The following is a 12,660-nucleotide window of genomic DNA, read 5'->3' on the forward strand; positions in this document are numbered from 1 at the left end:
AATAAAATAGGTATTTTAATTTTTCAATGTTTTCAAAACAAAAATTATTTATTTTAAATTTGGTAGGTTAGGTTGTAAATACATTAAATATATTTGTGAATGAAAATTATTATAACATTGGATACATCTTAAATTTTAGACTTTAAATAGTTAGTTAAATATTGTTTTCCTAGATAATTTAGTTTATTAAAATCTACTAGGTAGATAAATAATTATAAAATATATATTTTCAAAAATTCGTAATAGTAGGTATTGATTGTTTCATAATAATTAAGGATTTCTTTACAAATCAAAATATCCAAAGAATTAATAAATTAGTTTTCTTGTTGATTTTATTTAGTTTAAAAGGACAAATGATACTTATAACACAAGTTTTAACATAATAATTTCTGACTACTTTTTAAACTTATGATAAAACGTATGTTTTAATTTGTGTTCATATTTATACATACCGACATGTATAATTAATTATCGTTCATTTTTAACTGTTTTTATAATCATTCCTTGTAACATAATTAATAAACTTTACTCTATATATAAATAAGATAAACGAATTTATATGGTTTTAAATGTCACGCATTAACGTTAATTTCATTTAAATAGCCTATTCAAAATGCGTAGGGAGGCGTAAAGGCAACAGCGTTATATATATATATATAATTACACACTAATTTCTTTGTTATGTTTGCTTAAGTCTAACTACCTACCAACTCTAGAAGTATGATCAAGAAATCAATATTGTTATTAGACCATTAGACACTCAAAATAATATTAATCTTGTATGATAGTAAGGTTTTGAAAAAAATGAATCATAAGACATTGCAATAATTTAGTATGTAGGTATAATATTTTCCAAAACCTGTTAATTTTATTAAATTTACATAAATATTTATTAAATATTGTATTTTCGATACACATATTTTATTTATATTGTTGATTTTACACAATTCTAGTCAACAGTTTTTTTTCATGTCGTTTATGATATTTTAAAACAAGTCAAAAGTTTTGAGTAATTAGCTTTGACCAAATTAGGCTCTTATTTAATAATTATTAAATGATTATATAATATACTATATAAGTACTTGTATTACCTGACTACTGTGTAATTTATTAATAGAATTCCATTTGTTATTCAAATTAAAATAATCTTGATTCACTACTTATATTTTCAATTTTTTTTATAAACATATACGTGACATTATTGAGACGATTCACTACGTGAATTTTATCATTGTAAACATCGCTGATAATTGATCTTTCACTGCCATAAAATATTAATTATTTAATAATTAAATAATAATAGTTATCATTATAATATAATGATAATTATAAATATTTAAACGATCATGAAGACATGACAAAACTATAAAAATTAAATATATTTTCCTAAAAATAATATGCATTATTTTAATTATTGTATAATTTACGGTATACCAAAATGTAAATGATAAATTTATATGATTCATTCTAAATTAAATTTTTAACCAATAATTATGATGACGAAAATGTAAATTTAATATTTAAAGGTTTATTTATAATGTTTCCCTACTTCTTGTTATTGTCTTCTTATTTTAAAATTTAATAATATTATTGTATTTTTGCAACATTTTATATTAATATAAATATATGTTTATTTTTTTGTAAAGTATTATCGGTAGTTTTAGACGTATTTTTAATTAAATGTATAAAATACAAATGTTTTGCAATTTATTTTACAGTAACAATTTTATTATTGTAACACGTATAGTTTACTTCACGAAGTAGAGAGCCATATATAGACAGCATATATAGGTAGTATTATGATCGAAGGACTATTTATTGATTGATGAGCATTTTTAGTAGATATAATTTTAAGGACTGCGTGATTTTCTGAAAGTTCAAAATTACGATTTAATCACAACGTTATTTTAAAATATCACTTCTATCTCGTGCCGAAAATTTACGGATATAATAACGACGTCTTACGAAACGACAATAAACATATTATACGCAATTACGGTAATAAATTATTATTTATCAGTTATTTTTAAGTGCGGTAATGTGATATATCTCAAAATTAATGACAATGACTATTATAATAATACATCATATAGCGAAAAAAAAGTAACAACAACGCTCGCCTTAAGCGTTAGTTACGAAATTTTTATTGATGTATTGTTCAAATTTTAATTTTCCACCTACTTAAATTAGCTTAATTTTTTCAAAATAAAACAAAAATAAACTGTTGCTTACAGGATATATTATAATATGATTAATATTTATCGACTAGAAAAAGTTATAAAATTCTTTTTTAATTTTAGAAATATTGAGGTTGATAAATTATCAATCCCTGTTTAAACGAATTTATATTCCAATAGACAATAGTATATTAATTATTATTATATACAACGAGGTATCTTAACGTTTCTCAACAGCCGTCTCTATTGTAAATTGTGTACATATAAATGTAGGCACATTGCTCGATCATTTTCGCAGTTTAAATCGAATGCAATTAATATTATTTTTTAATCCATCTATATTTTCTGTTGTCTACGTAGATACAACTCTGTGAACACCAAAATATCTCTTGATTTTCAAAAAATGTTCTCAATTATATTAAATAGATATTTTTTATTTCCTTTAAAATACTGCGCGGAGCGATGAACGTATTGACTCTACAATAATATGTGTTTATTGAATACATTTTTCCTTTTTCAAATAATATAAAAAAAATCCTACTAATACGAAAAAAAATTTGTTAAGAATACAAATATTTTATATATACCTACTTATTCAAAGTACCTACTCAAAAGGACTCATATTTTGGTGTGTTGATAAACTATGAATTCAAATAGAACAGTTTATATGATTTTATTGATACTTCAAAGTTCAAAAGTGATTCTATTGATCTTATTTGAAATATTTATAGGCATGCACATATTGCTACACATAATACTGTTAATACAATACTATTCTATTATTATATCCGTGCATAACCTAACCGACGAGGTAAAGTTATTGCTTGACATTGCTATTCAATAAAATAAGGATATTCAATGTAAACAATCTTTTTAACAAATAAAAATATCAATTACATTATTTATGCGGAACTAATAACACTGCACTTGTAATTCGAGAATTCATTTAATATTTAGATTATATGAACAATATTAATTTATATATTCGTAATTCGTTGTATATTATATTATATTGTATTGGAAAAAAAAAGTAAAAGCCGTATTCATAAAATATTGAAAAAAATGGATGTAAATCACAGTTTAAAAAGAAAACCCAATTTTTATTTTTTATTTTCAATAAAAAAAAAAAAAAAAAAAAAGTGTACTATAAAAAAACAATTATCTTTAAATATATTTTTATGTGCACAGACTTTAGTATAAAATGTGTCACCGTAGTGTCACAAGAAGCTTATATAGATGGAGGATTTATGTAAATCATGGCACAAAGAATCGTACATGAAATAGAAAAAATAGGAGACAAATCGTAAAAGACAAAAGTTCGACATAATAGTCATTCTGACGCAGCATGCACAAAACATCAAATTAGTTGTTGACGTATTGCAGGTATACCCTTCACCCTTCACCCACATTATGATTAAACTTATTATATCAATAATAATATCACGAAAGACATAAATGAACATGTTAATATTTGCGGTTAGAATAATCATACGAATAATTAGATTTGGATTCACAGTACATGCCTGTCCATTTTCCACAGTGTAGTGTGTACGTCATGTCTTAAGCGTTTGTGTGCATGAAATGCTTGTTTATATTATTATGGTTGATCAGTATAAATGTGTAATAATAGTTTTTTACGATACAACACTTGATACGAATAAGATACAAAGCAAAACGGTATGAATCATTGTTAAGTATAATAATTTAATAGTGTAAAAATAATATGATATTAAATATTTGTGGTAACTGGTAATGTCCCGTGTAACAGAAATGAGATCTCCCCAAAGGGAATCTCCTCTTATAAAAAAAAAAAAAAGATTAATCCAAATCGCGCTACCCGCATTAAATGTACGTTATCTAAAAATAATTATTTATTCATAATATTGCTTAAAAGATATCGACGGAACGGAATCGGATGAAACGGATGGATGAAAAGGATAGATAATTTCACGCTGTAATCGAGAAAAATAGTCCTCACAAAAGTCGTTCTCACGTCTAAATAAAAATAAATGGACAAAATTCTGCTTAACGTGCATTTGGAGTTAACATTTTTTTCGTCGAAATCACAAAAATTTCTAATATTTTGTAATAAACGACACGTGTACCTACATAGTTTTCAAGGAGTTTTATATATGCAATCCATAAACAACAAGAAGATATAAATTGTCGCTACAGCGTATTATGATCGTTCATTATATACCTACCAACCTATGTTCATTCACGTTTTTGAAGTAGCATACGTGTTTGGCCCATTCAACATTTGTGTTCAATGTCTTAACAATAAGTTTTAAATTTTTCGTAATGATATATTTTATTATTCTATACGCACTAGGTTATCAAATTTATTTTAAATACAATAGTTAATGAACAATAACTCATTCACTAATCACAGGAACCGCAGCATTCCTCTAACAAATATCCACTGACGGAGGAAGAAACAAACGCGCCAACTATTATGATTTTACACGTAATGGTAAAACAACACTTTTTTCGTATCAAATAATTTATTGGGAGAGCAATGACGGTTCATGACCTATTTATAAATTGATCAAACTCAAAAATATGGTACCCAAACATGTACAATGTAAATTGTTTACCTTGTGCTATATTAATATAATTTTCTATGTGGTTCATTAAGATAGGATGAGTTTGGGCTTCGAGATAACATATTAAATGCTCTGATACAAAAATATTTATTTTTAGAATAAATTAAAGCAAGACATACATTCATATCAATCATTGTGATTCAATTTTGTTATATTATTTATTAGCATTTATTGTACCTATTTATTTATTGTTAACATTGTTCTTTATAAAATATTAATGGTAATCTTTAAATCTATTTTATTTCGATTTGTAGTACCCATTGTACATTACTGCTTCATTTCATTTATATTTCACGAGTAGTAATAACCATAATTCCCTAGCTTCAACACGAACAGCACAAGCTTACAGGAGGTACCTAGGTTAATCAAATCTGTAACTAATTTTACTATTTAATCTGTAATATATGTTTGATTTTCTAAAATAAAACTATTTTTAGTCATGTCAAAGCTATGTATGGCTATTATTATTATTATTACTCGATTAGCACCCAACTCTTTTGACGGGGACCAGCTTTCAGCTACGATATAAAAAACTTGCTTTACATAAGATTTTAAGTTTTCTAGATTACTATCTAAACACAAATCAGCGATAAAGCGATAAGTGAGTATGATACATATTATTATATGTTCATACACTTTATAATAATATACATAAACCAACAAACAGCATACGAGTATAATTAATTAATAGTTATTAACTATATTGGTGTTTAATATATATTATAGTATAATTAAAACAATAACAAATAAAGAATTAAGGACAAGACATATTACATAAAATAAATTTGATATACAATTATTAATTTAGTTGAAAAATAAATTAAAATACACAAATGAAATGTAAAATAAAGTTGTAAAAAGCATTTCTTACATACAACAAATTTATTGTATTGGTTACAAATAGAATTTAGTACAATGATAATCTGTCCAATTGTACTTTTTCAAACAAATTAATCATCATTGGTATTAGATTTTTTAACATAATATAACATTACTTATATTTCTGAAATACATAAAACAATAAAAGTTTGACCATGTAACTTGTCAATAGTACAGGAAACTGTACTCGTCGCATTATGAATGACAGGTCATATTATACACTCAATGTGAATGGTATCACAGGTATAACAATGTCTTACTGTGCATTACTAAACAACATCCTAGCCTTAAAGTTGAAAAAAATTACACAATTTTCACATTATTGTCATCTAATTGAGCTGTTATTGTCATTGGTAATTGCCACGTCCACTTCTTGATTGCTGTGTGGTGCATTGGTGCAACAATCTCTATGACCAGTTGATTTTGTATTACCTATAACATTGTATATAGTCAGTTTTAATGTCTGTATAAAGTGAAACAATAAATAAATTTAATGAATTAGTGACATACATAATTCAAAAATAAATGAACAATTAGTTGAAGTCATTTTTTTTAATATATATTATAATAAAGTGATAAAAGAATGATTATAGTATTTACATTATATATAGGTGCATACAATGAATAAGTTAAATAATAAAAACATAAAGCAAAAATATTTAATATTATAATATTGAATTATTAGCAACTAATTTTAGTATTAATTTGAGTTTATATGTAACTAGTGAATGATAAAGTCCGAATAACATAGTTTTTAAAATGAAATAATATGATTGATATGTATTCGATAATTATTTTAAAATTTATATTTTTGTACAAAAATCATCTGTAAGTCCAACAGTAGTCAGTATGACACAATGTCATAAATTTTACAGTAACACTCAAAATGAAATAATGAATAAAAATTATATGATGATATTTACTTCTTCATTTACAACAGTGGGTGCTTTTAAGTCCAACATCTCCTTATCAAAGAATAAACAGAATTTCTACAATAATTTTAGTTCCATGCATTAGATCAAAAGTTGCTGAAATGGTATATATTATAAATGTTTATGAGAATGTAATATGTATATGTATAAACATAGGTAGCAGTTATCAGAATAAATCTGAACATTAAACATATTATGTGTTTTTAATTATTTATATATTATTAATCACTTACTAAAGACGGCACTTATCTGTAAAACAGATTTTGACGATTGATGTGTGTTGTGTAGTGACCACGGATAAAATTTCTTGAACCCAGTTTCAAAGAGGCAAATATCTATTGTACATCCATACCAATATTCTCACCTGTGCAAGAAAATCTTTTGAGACCATCAACAGATGAGACATAACTTGACCATAATGATAGACCTAAAAAACCGAAGTTTATAATAACAATTTAACATACATTGTAAATATGTAATACAAAATAATTGAACATGAACATATTTAATGATATTTACAAAAACATATTTAATATGATCATTTTTAACTCTTTCAATATACAGTATACAATTAACTTTAGCATTAAAATAAAAACATACATGTATAAAGTATTATATTATATTTTATACTATGTAAATACTAAATAAATAATAAATAATAATACATGCCTACTACATGGTACATACACGTCTTGGTCTTAATCTTAAATCTTAATGTATAATAATAATTATAATTATTATTTAATGTTATCTGTATGTTATCAGTGTTATCACTTATCAGTGTTGATTATATAGGAACTCAGAATTCCAAACGTTATGAGTTATTTTTAGAAACTCTGTCGATAATTAATAGTGTGTACTGTGCTCTGTGCTGCTGTGTAATGTGTATTATCTAAATGTTAAAGAAATATTAAAATTTAAAACTCGTAAAAATAGAATTGAACAAACAAACTCAAAGGAAAAATATGAAGTGACGTCCAACATTGATTACAGGAACGTCATATAAATCACGCACGAACTTTCGAATTAAGAGTATTTTAAGGTGTATACTTGTGTGACTGTAATAAATATACATTTGTCATTTACGCAAGATATGCAAGTACGTTGTCATAATTAATAAAACTTGTACTCGTCAGTCTCCAAAACGTCGAGCATATTAAAAAAAAAAATCATTAGCAAAAAGTTTCCACTGCTCTCTTCTAAACTCATCAGGTTGATGGGAACCTGGAGTTGTCCTGGGTGGGAGTGGGACGACGGGGAAATGTTGAAGAACAATAGTTTTACCATAACAATCGGTTATGGTAAAATAGTTTTCCGTTTATTAAAAGAAAGAAAATAACATAACAGAAAACACGACGTTAAAATGGTGACAATCTATATTAAAAGGTAAGCACAGTACGGGTCGTAGGACGTAAGTTACAATCGCGTACGGTGCGGTGGTTAAAACACTTAAAAAGTTAAAACTGAATCCGTTCCAGGGGCCGGGCCGGTTCGCGGTGTCGGCGGCCGAAACCGAAACGTTCCGACGCCGTTATCGTGCGTCGGCGTCATCCGTCATCGACTGGCGGTTGGATCAGTTGGATAGAGAAGTAGAAGTCATTCCGCGGTTTTCCGCGTAAAGTCCGTTTGAATTCAAACGGATTTTAGTATATTACGCGGGACCGCGTCAAGGTGCAATTCACTTCAACCTTCTCACCCAACTCATCGTCGCTTAAAACGAGGTCGTAGTAAATTAATATTAATGTATTAATATATATATATATATATGTTACGGTAAATGATGTTATATCAGAAATTAACGTTATTCGCCGGTTATTAACGTTATTTACCTACGAATGTGGGAATTATCGTTATTTTCTAGTGAATAACGTTAATAACCGTATGATTTGGGAAATTTTGATCTGATTATAAAATAAAAGAGGTTATTGCGGAAGATTTAAAAAAATAACCAAAGAACCAATCATCAAAGAAGACAAAATCGAAAATTAAATCATAGAAATCGCAGAAAAAAATTCGGAACTTGGTACTTAAATATTTTTTAATTATTTAACGATAAATTTCCGAATTTTAAATATAACAAAAATAAAACTAAAATATAAATATTTGAAAATTATTTTAAATATTTTTTTGATGATTGTCAAGAAAATATTTGTATTGCATGTAAAAATTCAAAAAAAAATTTAGAAAAACAAGGAGAGGAAATGATGAAATTTTCTAAAGAAAAGTTTCCTCAGCTTGAAATAGGCTTAACTGTATGTGTATTTATACCAAACGTTGATAGAGCTCGTGGTTCTATGCAAAATATACTATCAGTTGTCACTCAAGTTGAACATGATTTATACAAACTCTGTAAGTTAATTCTTAATGAAAAAATATACTATTAAAATTAAAATTTGTTTTATTATTTTATAAATACGGAATATAGTTTTCTAAAAATATTATTTCACATGCCAAAAATAGCTGTTTGCAAATAAAATCTATTAGACATGGACAATGTGATAAAATTAGCAGATGGTAGACAGTTGACACTGAGGGAAGTAGCTAGTAATGATTCGGTTGCGAGCCCTCGAAGGTACCAGCGTTGTCATTGCAAGACTAGTTGTAATAATAATAAGCATTGTGCCTACCTTGGGGCTGAAAAATTATGTTATATTAAATGTCATGGGAGTAAAACTTGTAAAAATAAATAAAAAATAATAATGCATTTATTCTATTTTTAAAAATATCTGGGTACTTACATAATTTTTCAAATTGTAGTATTTGAGATTCATGCGCTTATCTGATTTATAACATCAATTACCTGTGTATTTGGTCATTAACGTGATTATCCAGTTTATAACGATAATTACCTGTATATTTGGTAAATAACGTTAATAACCGGTGAATAACGTTAATTTCCATTTAACATCATTTACCGTAACATATATATGTATTTATGTGGTGAATTTAAACATTTTCATTTTTCATAAACTATTTTTCGATTATCACCGATGGACCGAATGAATCGATTGATAGATCCGCGACATTGGTATCAATGTATCATACATCATTACATCAACACATAGTATCGGTAACTGAATACGCCATGTGTATTGTATTAGTGTATTACATAATCCGATAATTATCTTGTGAGTTGTGAGTAAACTGTAAAGTTGTGAACTCAGTTGTCGTCTTGTCGGCTGTCGCCACTATTGGCAGTTGGCACTCTATTCGTTCATTATTCACTATTCACTATTTAATATCAATATTCATTTTCAATTTGAACTTTGAAGTTTGAAGATGGAACGACCCGATTGAGGAGTATTAAGTACACATTATTACATTATATTTTGTTTTAACTATTGAATAATTTTTTTTTTTTTTTAATTTAATAGCACGGAACGCGCATTCAATATTAATGACTCTTTGGGGTCACATTTTAATGTAATCTTCGAGCAATTATACGGTGGTTGGCGGCCGTAGACCACGTGGCGGCGGTAATACAGGAAGAAGTATGAATAATATGAATGGGAGATGGTAATTTGCGCTACACTATCAACTTTCGGCCACATGGCCAAATATTGTAAGCGTGTTTCATATACTTTTAAATATAATATTATGGTAGTAGTTGTGGAGAAGGTTGGGGAGGTGGCAGCCGCTATAGATAGATTGGCCATCGATGTAAGTAATATTAAAAGAATTATTTTGTTATAATCATTATGTTGTAAAATACATGTTTTATAGGAACCTAAAGATTCTGATCATTCAAATGTGGCTAGGTCCTCACTTAGTATTGTGCTAAACAGCTCCCACCCGTTCCTGGTTTCAAAAGGGAGAAAAAAAAGGTCCTATTTCACATGTTGTCATGTCAATTAATTTATCATTTGAACGTCTGAGTGAGTACATGTTATTACATTATATTTTTCTATGTTTTTTTTTAGGTTAACATTTCATTTTAGTTATTGAACAACATTTTATATTTTTAAATTAGATAAAGACAGTGGGTTGTATGTTCCAGTTCATTATTCACCAACTGCAGCTGCTCTGCTCAGAGTTACGGTTTACTTAACTGTTTCCTTCGAGCAGCAAAAAAACGTGGCAATAAAGCCAAAAGTAATTATGAATCAAAAGTGTATTAATAGGGAGCCGAAGGGACATGGGCTCCCTACAAAATAAAAACTTATATACATCATTAGTATGAATAATAAGATTAGCTATTGTAATGAATATTATACAATTTTATAAATTTCAAAATACTACAACTGCTGTAAGCATGAGCATATAACCCGCAATTGTAAGTATGTTTCATGTACTTATATAATATGATTGTTGCACTTAAACAATACATTTTAATTATTTTGCGTAATTTCAGGCAGGAGACTGTGGAGGTGGTAAAGGCTGCAGTGGTGACAATAAGGTTAATGGCCGAAATGTTCATTGGTGTAAATAATTTTAAGAATATTTTTTTGTTATAATTATTGTATTGTATAATATATTTTTTATAGAAATCAGATGAACTATGTCTGGTATTGTTTTTAATTTATCAACTTAAGTATTTTACATTAGTATTTCTAATTTGTGTGTAATAAGAAAATTATATTATATGATTTTTGGTAGGAAAACCAATTTGTCTTTAAATACTCTGGCTTCAAGCACTGGTTGATGAATATCATGTTTAACAACTACTAACTAGCAATGAAGTATGAGTTGTCGGTAGATCTCTTGAACCCAACAAGTACTGCTGATCAATAGTATGTTCCGGATCCTTCGCAAAACCGTTGAATCCGGCTACCCCACCAAGCCTAAAGCTCTACGCTATCGTGTACGGACCTGGCCTCTCCCCTATTTGTCAATCACGTGCTCGGCCGTGCTCCCCATATTTGTATATCACATCACTAGGTCTTACGAATTCGAGTCATATAACCATTGTATTTACTTCTAAGTACAGTTTTATTAATAATTTAAATGAAATAAAGACATGATATGTATAAAAATTATTTTTTATTCATTGAAATAATATTAAGTTTTACAATAAATATTTACATTGTTCTTACTTCGCCATTAAATAGATTATAAGTTATAATTTAGTCATGTAATATTAAGGAATATGCCGAAGTGGAAGCTGAAACACTTCTTCGGTCTCAATCTCAATCCTTAGTCAACAGTCAACGTTTTTACATTATCTTTCTGGCTACCTACTCATATCCACAACCATAATTGGTGATAGTTTTTTGAAATTTGATCGAGTCAATAGAGGAATAACATTATGATCATAATAGGATTTCTGGAACTCGGTATATGCGTGGTATAATGTAGCCATATTGTTTTTAGTAAAGTTGCCATGAAAATCTTCGTAGAAGAATACTTTCGAATTTAAATAAACCTTGAAGTTTTTGATTTTACTATGATCAAAACATGATATTGCTTTACTCATACTGTTTTTCCAATCAGTTTGAAATCCGATCTGATTATAACATGTTGAGGTTTTTTTAATCTGTTATATGTTTTTATTTTCCACAAATGTGATGTGTTTTAAGATTGATTGTAAAAATGGGTATTCACACAACTCCTACGATCTAAAATATCTAAATGCACATTTTAGAGATTTCTGATAATTTACTACTTTCAACAATTGTATATTTTTTTTCTTTATCACTAACCTCCCAGACAGCAATTCGATAACATCAATATTATAATAACTTTAGAACTTGATTAAACAATGATTATTACTTTTGTAACCTTATTACAACATTATAATAAACTTAAAAAAGTAATATTAAAATTGAAATGTTTTAGTAATGTGCTATTTAAGTTGTTTTTGTAATATTGAATTTTAAATCCTATAATAATATAATAAGATGATTTTATCAATGAAACTAGAACCGGTGAAACTCGCTGTAAGTGAATACCCTAGGTAGGAGACAGCACTTGAAAAAAACCGTAGTTAGAAAAGGAATACCCTAGGTCGGAGACACGACTTTAGAATACCGCAGTTAGAAAAGTTTAGCTAGTGAAACCGGTGAAATCGAAGTTTGTGACGTTGGCACTTCTGATTTGGTGGCTCTACGCTTTGGCGGTGTCGTTTTG

The 12,660-nt window shown here is 27.4% G+C and overlaps 1 long non-coding RNA gene across 1 annotated transcript; it reads left to right on the top strand.

The window, feature by feature from the left end:
- The first annotated feature begins 9,780 nt into the window (after positions 1 to 9,780).
- Positions 9,781 to 11,543, top strand: LOC112594941. The gene is made up of 5 exons (XR_003114679.1): positions 9,781 to 9,901; positions 9,969 to 10,254; positions 10,318 to 10,469; positions 10,565 to 10,867; positions 10,946 to 11,543. It is a non-coding gene; the product is annotated as an uncharacterized LOC112594941 (long non-coding RNA).
- The last annotated feature ends 1,117 nt before the right edge of the window (positions 11,544 to 12,660 follow it).

This window comes from Melanaphis sacchari, unplaced genomic scaffold, assembly GCF_002803265.2.
Source record: "Melanaphis sacchari strain LSU unplaced genomic scaffold, SCAv2.0 Contig24_pilon_pilon, whole genome shotgun sequence".
In the NCBI taxonomy this organism is placed as follows: Eukaryota; Metazoa; Arthropoda; class Insecta; order Hemiptera; family Aphididae; genus Melanaphis; species Melanaphis sacchari.